This window comes from Artibeus jamaicensis, unplaced genomic scaffold (genome assembly GCF_021234435.1).
Source record: "Artibeus jamaicensis isolate MK-2021 breed Jamaican fruit bat unplaced genomic scaffold, CSHL_Jam_final contig_241, whole genome shotgun sequence".
NCBI classification, from domain to species: Eukaryota; Metazoa; Chordata; class Mammalia; order Chiroptera; family Phyllostomidae; genus Artibeus; species Artibeus jamaicensis.
In genome coordinates, this window is record NW_026521509.1 from 1,343,228 (window position 1) to 1,355,923 (window position 12,696).

The following is a 12,696-nucleotide window of genomic DNA, read 5'->3' on the forward strand; positions in this document are numbered from 1 at the left end:
TATCCTTTGGGGCACCAAAGGCCTTATACATAGTAGATGCTGAAAGAATGTTAACATAAATTCCATTACATGACAGACTTGTTTTTGAGTTCATAAACTATATTCGTCTATGTCAAAGAGAAGTTATGTGCAGACTTTTCTCCCCCATAGCATTGGACATGCCTGAACCATAGTAGAAATCATGTGTGGAATGTCCATTGTCATTAGGTAACATCCACATGCTTCTCTGTATGCCATTTTTTTGGATTTTGGGGGCTTCCTGTTGGAGTCCATATTGGATTAAGTAATTCAAACAAGGCCCATATCATTCTATGTCTAACCAGCAGAGGAAGAGCTGAGAGTAAGTAGTATCAAAGAAAATAATATACTTCCTTAGTGGTGTTCTAGAGAGGGAACCTTGAAAAGGTGAGGAGTAATATGGAAAACTCAGCAATTCTTGGTTCTAATTTTTAGGACATCAATTTACTGCATTTTCATCTCTAGCTGCTCTCCATTTTCAGATACTGAACAGACTGGATAACTCTGCTCCAGTAGTAATTACATTGAATTTGTATTTCATCTAAACTAGACTTTTTGTGTAAATGAATGAAAGGAGTGGCTTTATTCAGTAGGACAGACACTTTACCTATTGTTATCTCAGAAAGAAATTTTTCGTCCAGAATGCCTTTGTGCATGAGGGCCTTTGGAATTGTTTGGAAGACAATCAATGGTCCATGAGTATTAATCATGTGACAAAACAAATCCCTAAAACTTACATTCAGAATTCAAGTTTCATATATACCATATGTATGTTTTTTTTATACACACACTATATAAATGTTGATATTTTTTACATTTTCATCTTTTGTAATTGAATTGAATGAAAGTGTTTTTGAGTTATAATAGTGCTGACATATTACTTAAGACTATAAATATAATAAGAAATGTTATATTTATTTCTTATAATTCAGTGTGTGTTGAGAATTAATTATTTAATGTCTCGCAATCACATGTCTATTTCTATGGAAATAAATTTGGAATATACATAGTGTCAAATGACTATTACAAGTATCAGAAAGAGCATGATATTCAGAATATGCAGGCTAATTTTTAATCCTAACAATATTCTGTGATCAACTACATGTTTTGTAGGTTGTTTTCATTTTATGAATTTCAAGTACAAACTGAAGCAACTTGAATCACTACTATGCAATAATGTATTAAAATAGTAAAGGTAAGCTATTTTCAGTTAATTTTTCTGTATGGTGACTGCTCATCAGCTTAATATATTTAATAATACTTTCATTTATCTTATTTTTCACCAATGCTTAAGGTAAAAATAAATTCTTCCTTTTCTTTCTAATTTGACTCATCTGGGAAAACAGTGAATTAACTAATTTTTGAATTATGACTTCACTTCTGTTTACTCTCTGTTTTGAATACCAAAATAACATATTTATTAGATGATTTTTGAACAGTAGGGAAAGATTGATATTTCCATGATATGTAAGTTTTTTGGTACAGTAAAATACAGCTTCTCACAATTCAGATAGCAACATTCTAATAAGGGAATATTTTTGAAACCATGTTGCTTACAGCCTCAGCTGAAATATCAGTAGCATATGATGTGGTGACTCACATAATCTATACAGGACCAAAATGCATACTTAGTGTTTTTTATCTCTGTAGACAGTTTCTGCAAGTTCCCCCCAAGACAGCACTCTTAGAACCAAGCTGAAAACCGGGCTTCTGCAGAGTGAGCATGAGAGAATTACACCCCCACTATGCCCAAGAGTACAGAAAGTAGCTGAAATTTGGCCCAACAGAATATCTTTCCTTTTTAAGCCATAAATATAAACAGCATTGGCATATGTTAAAGTAATGGTAGTCATTTTATATTTTCGACAATATCTGGAATGTGTCACGCACACAACTATAACCTCCCCTGCCATCAGCTTTTTGGAGAACAGGCCTCTTTCAAATGTGCAACGAAGTGTCAGCTGACTCTGTGTATACCCATTAGTGCAGGAACATATTGTTTTTGGTTAGCTTTTCCTCTTAACTAACCTTAAAATAGACTGAACATGCAAAGGGAAAATGAAAAGAAATTACAGAACAATTTAAATCATTAACTTAATAGGGAAAATAATGTTTGAATAGCATTGACTACCTAAGCAGCCTATAACTCACAATAATGGATTTGCGCTAGGAAAAAACTGAATATGTTTACCTTGTTTTAATTGAAAACACCTTTCTAAGACAATATTGCCCAGAGGTTAGTTCCTTCTTCTTCCTTTTTTATAATCTGAAAAAAAAGTGTGTCCAGAACTTTGTAGGAGCTGACATTTTACTCAACTTGCAAGCTACTGGATGATCCTACCACAGTTTTATGGATGCTGGCATCAGACATGTGATTTCCAGGTCACTAAACAACTTTATTACTCGTGGTGACGGCATTGGCCACAGCACTGAGGCATGTGTGGGTTCTCTAAGCCTCAATTTTTACAGAGTGACCTCAGCAGGGCCAGGTTATGCCTGTGCGTGGAATGGAGCACAGGGCACAAAAGGAATCCTCAGCTTAGAGAACTAGCGGCTTTGATAATGGCCAGGAAGCCTGTCTGATCTTCCCTGAGTTTATTGCACAACATACAAAACTGCTCTGTGCTGATCTTATCTCTGCAGCGATTCACTGTACAAATATTTTTGACAAACCAGCAGAGAATAAAGGCAAACAATGTTTCTTCTTGGAAGAATTGTGTCTTCGCAGTTCAGGTCTTTTAGCCTGTGCAAATGAGAATAACAAAATATTAGATGAAAGGAATTATATAATTGACTCAAAAGAATATTTTGACAAATTGCAATTAGGGGTTATATTCTTTTCATACAGGTCTTTGAGGGATCATACAAAAGGTTCACGTTTTTAGCTAGAAAGTCTACTACCTATTTTGTCAGCAAGGGAGAATGTCCAATCAAGGAGAATTGCTCTTCAGCTCTATATTCATTATTCAGGCCCAAGGAATCATTAACAAGGGCTGTTGGTGCTTTGGCGCATTGACCTGCAATGTTGAGAGCTACATGTACAAGCAACACAAACAGTTCCTAAGAATGGTTTTCACAATGTGGCATTTCTGATGTTGAAGCCTGTTATGAATATTAAGTATGTATCCCAAAGTCATGTCCATGAGCTACTGTTATCCCTGGGTCTGTGTGATTGAGAGTATAAGTGAGTGACAATATCCTTCCTCTTCCAGCCATGAATGACAAGTAGGAAATGTCATGTGGTTTGTGGTAGCAGCCAGCAGCTGCCTGTGAGTGATGCATTGCTTTGTTCCTATTGATACTTAATGCTTTGTGCAAAAGATATAGTTTTACCCCACGAAGATGACATTCCTTGTAGTTGGTTTGTACTACTATTTATTTTCATTACTATTTAGTGGCAACCTCACAACCTGCAGATTTATTATCTCTTTGTAATATATACTTTGTTGCTGTTGTGAAGAATCATTTGGGACATTGTACTGATGAAACTGGTTTAAAAACTGCACTGGAAAAGGCAGAAAACTGTACTTGAACAACAATAAAAGTGTTTTTAAAAAACCCCAAACACAATGGACATGTAGTATATGAATGTCATAGAAACAAAAATGTGAACTGTACTGACCATTTTGTCGCTGTCACTTTGGTTGGAAGCTTATTAATCAGGCAAGATTTCTAAAACTTATGCCATCTTTCTTAATTTCATGTTCTAATTCTATGCCTGTTAGTAGAACATTAAATATTTTCCTACTCTTTTAGTAGGTATGTTGTTGAAGGTTTTAAATTCTAGGTAATAACCAAACCTTGCTCGGTGCATATACACTCTTTGTGGTACACTGCTTTATTTACTTTGGCTTCTATATGTTTTAGCAACTACCAACATGTGAAAAATAACACAAGCACTATAATTGAGATAAAAGTAAACTGTTACAGGAACATAGAAAGAGAAGGGATTGATCTGGGCTGACAGAAAGCCTCAAAGAATTGTTGCTATTTCAGTGGAATCCTGAAGGCTTGAATGTGGTTTTTGTTTATTGTATTCAGTGTTTCCCATATTCAAGTGTTTATAGTTGAACACTGGGTATGAGAAAAGATCGAGAGATCGCTGTGGACAGAATAAAGATGGAGAAACTGAAAATAGGTCTGAGCTGAAGGGTAACATAAACTTACAAATAGAAAATAACCCTTATAATTTTATTTTATTATAGTTAGCAAAGGTGTGAAGTGTGGCCATGGATGGGAGGGAAAAGATCAATGCAAAAGACACAGCAAAAGCAGGATCGTAAAGTCTTCAGTCTGTCTGGATGTCAGGTGAAAGAAAGGAAGGAGTTAAATATCTTTGTGGCTTCCATTTTAAGTGATTTTCAAGATGAGAACCCAATTAATTAAGACTTGGAACAGGAGAAGAAACAGGTTTGGTGCCTCTGATAATTTTGATATTAGAAATGTCAGGTTTAGGATCCTAGCAGGATATTTACACAGAGACACATGCCCACCCATATGTTGAAACTGAGTCTGGAGCTTGAAAGAGGCAGCAGGGCCAGATTTATAGTCGTCAGCCTGCAAGAACACAGACAAAGCAGTGAAGATGCCTTCAGTCCAAAGCCACCGGAAAGGTGTTGGGTGGGTAGAAGACAAATCAGAAGAGGGTAACAATAGGATGGCGAGAGTAGTGGTGTCAGTGAATAGTGTGCAATGTCCCATGAGCATTTCAAGACAAGCCTTTGAATTTAGCATAGGAGAAATTATCTGCAAAGAAAGCATTTTCATTTGAAACCAAAACTGGGTTATGAGGGGCAAACATAAATCATTGGTAAGAAAGACAGTAGCTATAGATTATACTTTGAAACTGTTATCACCCGTGAAAAGAAGGGAAGCTAGAACAATATAGTATGGACAGAAAACGAGACTTAGTGTTTTTGTTTTGCAGGAGATTTCTTACAATACATTTAACTCCATAGACTGACTACAAAATATGTTGGACTAGCATCACAAATAAGTGAATACTGCAAATGCCACTGCAAATTAAAGTGCAGCGATTCCTGTTGCTACCCCGAATACATTCTGATCTGCCTCTGTTTATTTCTACATTTCATGTTGTAGAATATTCCCTCCTTCCCTACTCAATTATCTAATCCTCCATCACATGGATCATTTCATTTGCGTAATTTTTCCTGCTGAAACCTTTTTCTCTTGGAGACTTTTGCAATTATCCTACACTTTATGTTTCCCCCTTTCTTTGTCTTCCACTGAGTTTTGATTATGATGAAATACACCACCATGACAATTTTTAAGTGTTAATAAAATTCTCACTGTGGTGCAGGCATTTCCTGGACCTTTTTCATCTGGCAAAATGGCAACTCTGTACACATGAAGCAGTGACTCCCCCTGTCCTGGAAACCACCATTCTAGTTCCTGTGTCTATTCTTTGTAGGTAATACAAGTAATATGATGCACTGTGTGTGTTTCACTGAGCAAAATGCCTCTGATGTTCATCCCTGTCGTAATGTGTCAGAATTGCCCTGATTTTCAAGGCCGAATAATATTCCATGGTGCGTATTTTGCTTATCTGTTTATCTCGCAATACTCATTACCTTTTGACTATTGTGAATAATGCTTCTAGGGATAGATTTACAGATACATTGCCAATACCTGTGGCCAGTTATTTCAGGTATATAACCAAAAGTAGGGTAGTTGGGTCATGAGATAAATTTTCATTTTAATTTGTTGAAGAATTGTCATGCTGTATTCCATAGTGGCCACAGCAGGTTAGGCTGCCAAGAAAATGCACAAGGGATCCAATTAACTCCACATCCTTGCCAACAATTATTACTATTGTTTTGATTGAAGACATTATAATGAGTGTGAGATAGTATCTCTTGTGCTTTTGATTTGCATTTGCCTAATAAATAGTGTTGTTGAAGCTCTTTTATCATGTACTTACTGGCCACTTGTCTATCTTTTTTGCAGAAATGTCTATTCAAGACTATTGCCTATTTGTAAACTTTTGCTATTGACTTATAGGAGTTTATTGTATATTTTGAATATTAACCCATTTGCAGACAACTGGTGTCCATTCAACAGGCTGCCTTTAGTACACATGCATTTTTTCTTTCATTTTTTGTTGCATTTATTGGGGGAACCATACTTAATAAACTTATACAGGTTTCAGATGCACAATTTTACAATGCATTCTCTTTCCACTGTATTATGTGTTTGCCACCCTAAGCCAAATCTCTTTCCATCGTCATTTGTCTCCGGCCCTTCCTGTTGATGTAGCCTAAGACTAATTAGGTGGTCACAATAATTTTAGTGTCATGGTTAAAGAATCATTGCCATATCCAATGTTTTGGAGGTTTCCCTCTATATTTTCTTCTAAGAGTTTTACAGTTTTAGTTCTTATCTTTAGATCCTCTGTCCACTTTGACTCAATCTTTGTATAGGCTACAATGTAAGGGTCTACCCTCCTTATTTTGGATTTGTACATGTAGTTTTCCAAAACTGTTTGAGATGAGTGCCCTTCCCCTATCCAGGGAGTTTGGCATCCTTGTTGAAAATTGTTTGACCATATATGCAAGGATTTGCTTCTGGACTGTCTATCATATTACATGGATTTCTATGCCCATCTCTATGCCAGTGCCACACTGTTTAGAATACTGAAGCTTTATAATACATTTTGAAACTACTCAATGCCCCTTCCAAAAAAGTTCTTCTTAGAAATGTTGAACAAAAAATCTGTAACATAGAAAAGTTTGAGATTTGATAGTTCATGTATTTATTAGGCTAGATCATAAATTGTTACAATATATAAGGTGCAATATTTGTTTTCCATGTTTTTGGATAGATAACTTGGGTCCTCCATGGATTGACTGTCTATTTTCCTACAGGAAAAAAATTTTGGGAGATAAGAAAATGCCCTAAAATTAATTTATGATGCTGGTCACACAACTTTGTATATACTCTCAAATCCATGAAACTGTTAAAAAAACATACTCCACCCAAAATGGGAGGAAATGATCCATAGGTTATTTGTTCTGTTCTTAAATAAGATACCAGAACTCAAAAAGAAAAAACAGTCCCATTATAACTCTTTGTTGTTTCTCATATAAAGCAAAATTATCATTTTTGTGACCTCATTATTCAATTGATTACTCAATTTGAATCTTCCTCCTCCTTTTATTAAAGTAAGCATATTTTCCTATTGTTGCAAGTAAATGTCCTTGGATACAAACAATTAATATCACACAACTAACTTTCTCTTAGTCTAGAAAAAAATGAATAGTCTTACTCTTTTAACATAAATTGTTATTCAAGGTCAATGTTTAGAAGTAAAGCTAAACAGAAATAGGAAAACCTGTGTTTTATTTCACTTTTCTAATAAAGAAACTTCAACCATTCCCCCTTCCCGCCCACCCAGGAGCTGAATGCCATAGTGCCATGAGGTCTTCTCTGGATTGGCGCTGGAGAAGACCTAATGAACACATTTTAATTGCTCAGTATAATGTTTCACTTAGGCTTTCTTTCCAGTGGATGTCATTATCAGTATTTTTCTTTAAGGTAAAGCAAAAAGAGATAAACTTGTTAGAATCAAACTGAATTCTTCAATATGAGCTTCCATAACACTTTCCTTGATTTCACAACCAACAGTCTGGCATATGGATATCACCAATTTAGTGCCGTTACTGACTGTAGTACCAGTAAGGCACTAGAAGTACCTTGTGAGAAGAAATAAATGCTGCATATTTCTAAGTTTCTTCATAATTTTCTACACAGAATTATACTTTTAAAAACTTTTCAAGTACATAAGAAAAATTTTCCCATATAGACAATCCTCTGATAACCAATTAAAATACAACAACTCATTTACGATACCAAAAAGCAGGACACTAGTCATAAATAAGCACAATTATTGGGTATTTTTGCTTAATTAACACCTGTAAATATAGGCACTTCTGGCTAAGTGCCACACCAAGCATGCTCTGGCAGAAAGTCCTCATACTGAAACTGAAATAAGGAGAAAGAAAGAAAACCAATGGGACCTGATGGAGCTCACACAATCAGTCACTCAAGTAGGAGAAGGAGTTTGTTTACTTGAACTGAAAACATTGTATGTATTCTTTACTTAAGCAACACTCTGCTAATAACACTGTACAAGTTCGAGTTGACTTTTGTTTTGAAATTTCTTCTCTCTACCATGTAGCTAAGTGGCAACTTTGAAGACCTTATTTCTAAAATTAAGTCTTTTAAGGAAATATGATTTCATTTATGATTAGAATTCTTGGGTATGCTTTCTATGTTTTATTCCTTTCCAGAACAGCTACTAGATTAATGGTCTCATTAATTTATTAATTCATGCATTTATCCTTTATTTAATAGACATTTGCATAGAATAGACACACAAATTGTATGTTGAATGCATAAATTATTTTATGCATATTGTTTACTAGCTGTTTTTCCTGGATTTTGTAATCTTCTCCTATCCACACATACGTATATGTGCAGAAGATGCCATTTGCAAAGAGTCAACCAATAGTCACTGGCATGTATTCAATGTTAACAGGAAGGGGAGACTTTATTCAGTGCAAACAGCTCAATTGTGATACAGTTGGGCTCAACTGACATACAGTGGGGCTGTGGAACACTGCGTAACTGTGAGGCAACCCTGGGGTGAGGGGGCACAGGTGTCGCAGCTCAGCTCTGCTTCACTCCAAGACAGCTCTGCTCCGTCTAGTCCAGGGAGACAACTCTTGGTGTTCCAGCTTCAGCCCAGGAAATGTCGTCATCTTCATTAGAAACTAAAAGTTTACTCTCTGAACTAGAGGGGCTGATATACCTATAGATTCCTTACCTGTAGTCCCCAATGGGTCCATTCTCATTCGAAGGACAGCTCCAAACCCTTACAGTTTCATTGTTCCAAAAACCACTGCCCTGATTGGTCAGAATGGAGCCATTCTGATTTGTCGTCATGTATGCTAGGGAGGATATTGTCATGCAGTTCGGATTGGATGGGGAAAGCCTCAGTCCTATTAGTTACAATGCATTCCAGGAACTCCTCTATAATGACTGACTCAAATGGCAGGAATACAGTGTGGGCAGGTGGCTCAGTGTGGGTAATAGTTTGCTATAGGCTTCTCCCTGAAGCACAGCTTGGAAGAGAGGACCCTGTCCCAGCTGCCGGACTGCTTTTAAATTTGAGCCCCATTAGTCACCAGGAGTCCTTGTCGATAAGTACCTTCCTTGTGGTGGTTGACTAAGGTCAATTGCAATTTCCAAGTTCTGACCTTAAAAACCCCAATTTTTTCCTATGAATTTTCAGGTACATTATATGTCTTAACTTCCCTAAAGATTGTGTAACAGATTAGCTTTCTTTCTTCTTATAGAATTGTACCTATAAGAATTAAGAACTATAATTCATAATGGGAGGTATGCAAAAATACTTGCAAATATGTATCACAACTACACTCCTCTTAATGGGCAATGAATTTTGACATAGAAGTGTGGCATGTGGAAAAGTTGGAAAATCCTGTAGGTAGTAGGTAATAGAATTGACATTGATGGAAGGAAGTCCAGCTCCTGAATTTGTGCTCTTAACCCTTTTGTTTAACCATCTTCCATAATACTAAAACATTTTTGTAGCTACAAAAATAGTTTTTACAAAAGGTGGCAAAGCACTTTCAAAGTGTTTGGTAGAAATATCCTTTTAATGTGTGTTTTATTTACTTATTTTGTTTGTTTTTTTAAGTATATTTTATTGAAAATGCTATTACATGTGTCCTCCCTTTTGCCCCCTCTGCCCTGTACTCCCCTTCCACCCACATTCCCCCCCTTAGTTCATGTCCATGGGTTGTACATATAAGTTCTCTGGCTTCTCCATTTACTATTCTTAACTTCCCCCTGTCTATTTCCTGCCTCCCTATTATGCTTCTTATTCCCTATATTTTAAATTAATAAACTTCCTTTGTCAGAGTAGTTCTAGGTTCATAGGACATTGAGCAGAAAGTAGCGTTCACCCTGACACATAGCCTCCAACTATCCCCACCATACACCAGAGTGATTATGAGTACATTTAAGTACTTAACATAAATTTATTTTACATTTGTGAAAACCGATGAACCCATTCTGACACATGAGCACCTACAGTCCATCATTTGCATTAGGGTTCACTCGAGGTGTTGCACAGCCTGGGGACTTTGACAAATGTCTGACATGTGCCACTATGAGAATCATACAGAACAGGTTTACTTCCCTACAAGACCTGTCTGTTTGTCTTTTTTTCATCCTTATATCCTAGAAATCCTTGATAGTTTCCCTGTCTTCATACTTTTGCTTTTTCCAGAACATCATACAGTATGGAGCTTTTTCATCATGTTCTTTCACTTAAAAATATGAGCTTAAGGTTTCTCCACGTATTATGGTTTGATAGCTCATTTATTTTTTAGCACCAAATACATTGTACTTGACCACTCACCTACTTAACAGTGTGTTGGTTGCTTCCAAGTTTTGGTGTTTCTAAAGGAAGCTGCTATAAACATCCTTGTGTAGTGTTTGTGTGCACATAAATTTTCGCTTTGTGTGAATGAATACCAAGGAGTGAAATTGCTGAATCATTTGGTCAAAATATACTTAGTTTTGTAAGAAAGCACCCTAATGTCTTCTGAAGTAACTTGACCATGTTGCATTCACACCAGGAATAAACAGCAGTTCCTGCTGTTCCACATCCTTGCCAGTCATGGTGTTGTCAATATTTTGGAGTTTTGCAATTAAATTAGGTGAGTAGTGGTATCTCCTTGTCATTTTAATGTGCAATTCTTTATTGACATATGATGTTGAACATCTTTTCATGTGCTTACTTGTCATCTGCATATCTTGCTCACTGAGGTGACTGTTCAGTTCTTTTGCCCATTTTGAAATCATGTGTATTTTCTTACTGACTTTGAAGCTTTCCTGTTATATTTTGGGTAACAGTCCTATATCAGAAATGCACTTTAAAATGTTTTCTCCCAGTCTGTGACTTTTTTTCTTATTCTCTTCACATTGTCTTTTGCAGAGCAGATGTTTCTAATTTTAATGAAGGCCAGCTTATCGATTGTTTTCTTGCATAGATGCGCTCTTTGTTGTTGGATCTACAATGTCATTGCCATTCCAGAGAGCATACAAATTTCCTCCTATGTTTTCTTCTTGCAGTTTATACTCTTCTATTTACATTGGGGTATGATCCACTTTGAGTTAATTTCTGCAATGGGCATAAAGTCTGTGTCTAGTTCATTATTTTTATGTGACTGTCCAGTTGTTCCAGCACTATTTGTTGCAAAGACTGTCACCTCCATTGTATTGCCTTTGCTCTGTCGTCAACGTCATTTGACTGTATTGATGTGGCTCTATTTCTGGGCCCTTGGTTGTGTCCTTTTGACCAATTCATCTGTTTGTTTCATCAATACCACACTATCTTCACTACTAGTGAGTCTTGATGTCTAGTGGTGTCATTCCTCCAAATTTATTATCTTTCAATATTTAGTTGGCTATTTTGGGTCTTTCAGTTCTTGTAAACTTTAAAATCTGCTTGTCAATATCCATAAAATAAGTTTCTGGGATTTTATTGGCATTGCACTAAATTTATAAATCACATGGGGGAGAAATGACATCTTGACAATACTGAGTCTTCCTGTCCATGAACATAAAAAATAATCAGTCCTCCTAGACCAGGGGTGTCAACCATATTTTCACTGGGGCCACATCAGCCTCATGGTTACCTTCCAAGGGCTGAATGTAACTTTAAGACTGCATAGGTGTAACTAACTACTCCTTAACTAGGAGCAAGGAGCTCAGTGCTGCTACTGGGTAGAAACAAGGTGCTGGGTAGATAAAACAAGGTGGAGGGCTGGATCCGGCCTGTGGGCCTGTGTTTGTCACCTGTGGTCTAACCATTTATTTAGTTCTTCAATTTTTTTCAGCAAAGTTTTGTAATTTTTCTCATATAGACCCTGTAAATATTTTGTTAGATTTATACTTTCAATTGTTTTCTCACATATTTTGGCTCTGTGTTGTTAGGCACATGTATATTAACGACTGTCTTGTTTCTTTGGAATACTTCCTTATCATTATGTATCGACCCTATTTATTCTTGATAGCTTTCCTTGCTCTAAAGTTTACTCTGTTTGAAATTAACATAACTACTGTTGCTTTCTTTTAATTTGTATTAGCATGGCATGCGTCTCTATCTCTTTACTCTTAATATATGTAATTATATGTTATGTATTATATACATATATGTTACATGCATGATATACACATATATACTTATACTATACATATTATATACATATGTGTGTCTTTATATTTAAAATGGGTTTCTTGCAGATGACATATAGTTGGATTTTGTTTTTTGATCCACTCTGAGTGCCTCTGTCTTTTAATTGGTACATTTACCCATTGATCATTGATATTACTTTTTTCTATTTGTTTTTGTCTTCCACACTTTCCTGCCTTTTGTTGTTTTAATTGAGCTGTTTATATGAGTCCATTTATTCCCTTTCTTGGCATATAAAATATACTTATTTTGTTACTTTTGAAGTAGTTCATATAGTATTTTCAATGTACATTTACAACTCATATAAGTCTATGTTCAAATAACACTATACAGGTTCACACATAGTGTAAATATTATATAATAACAAAATATTC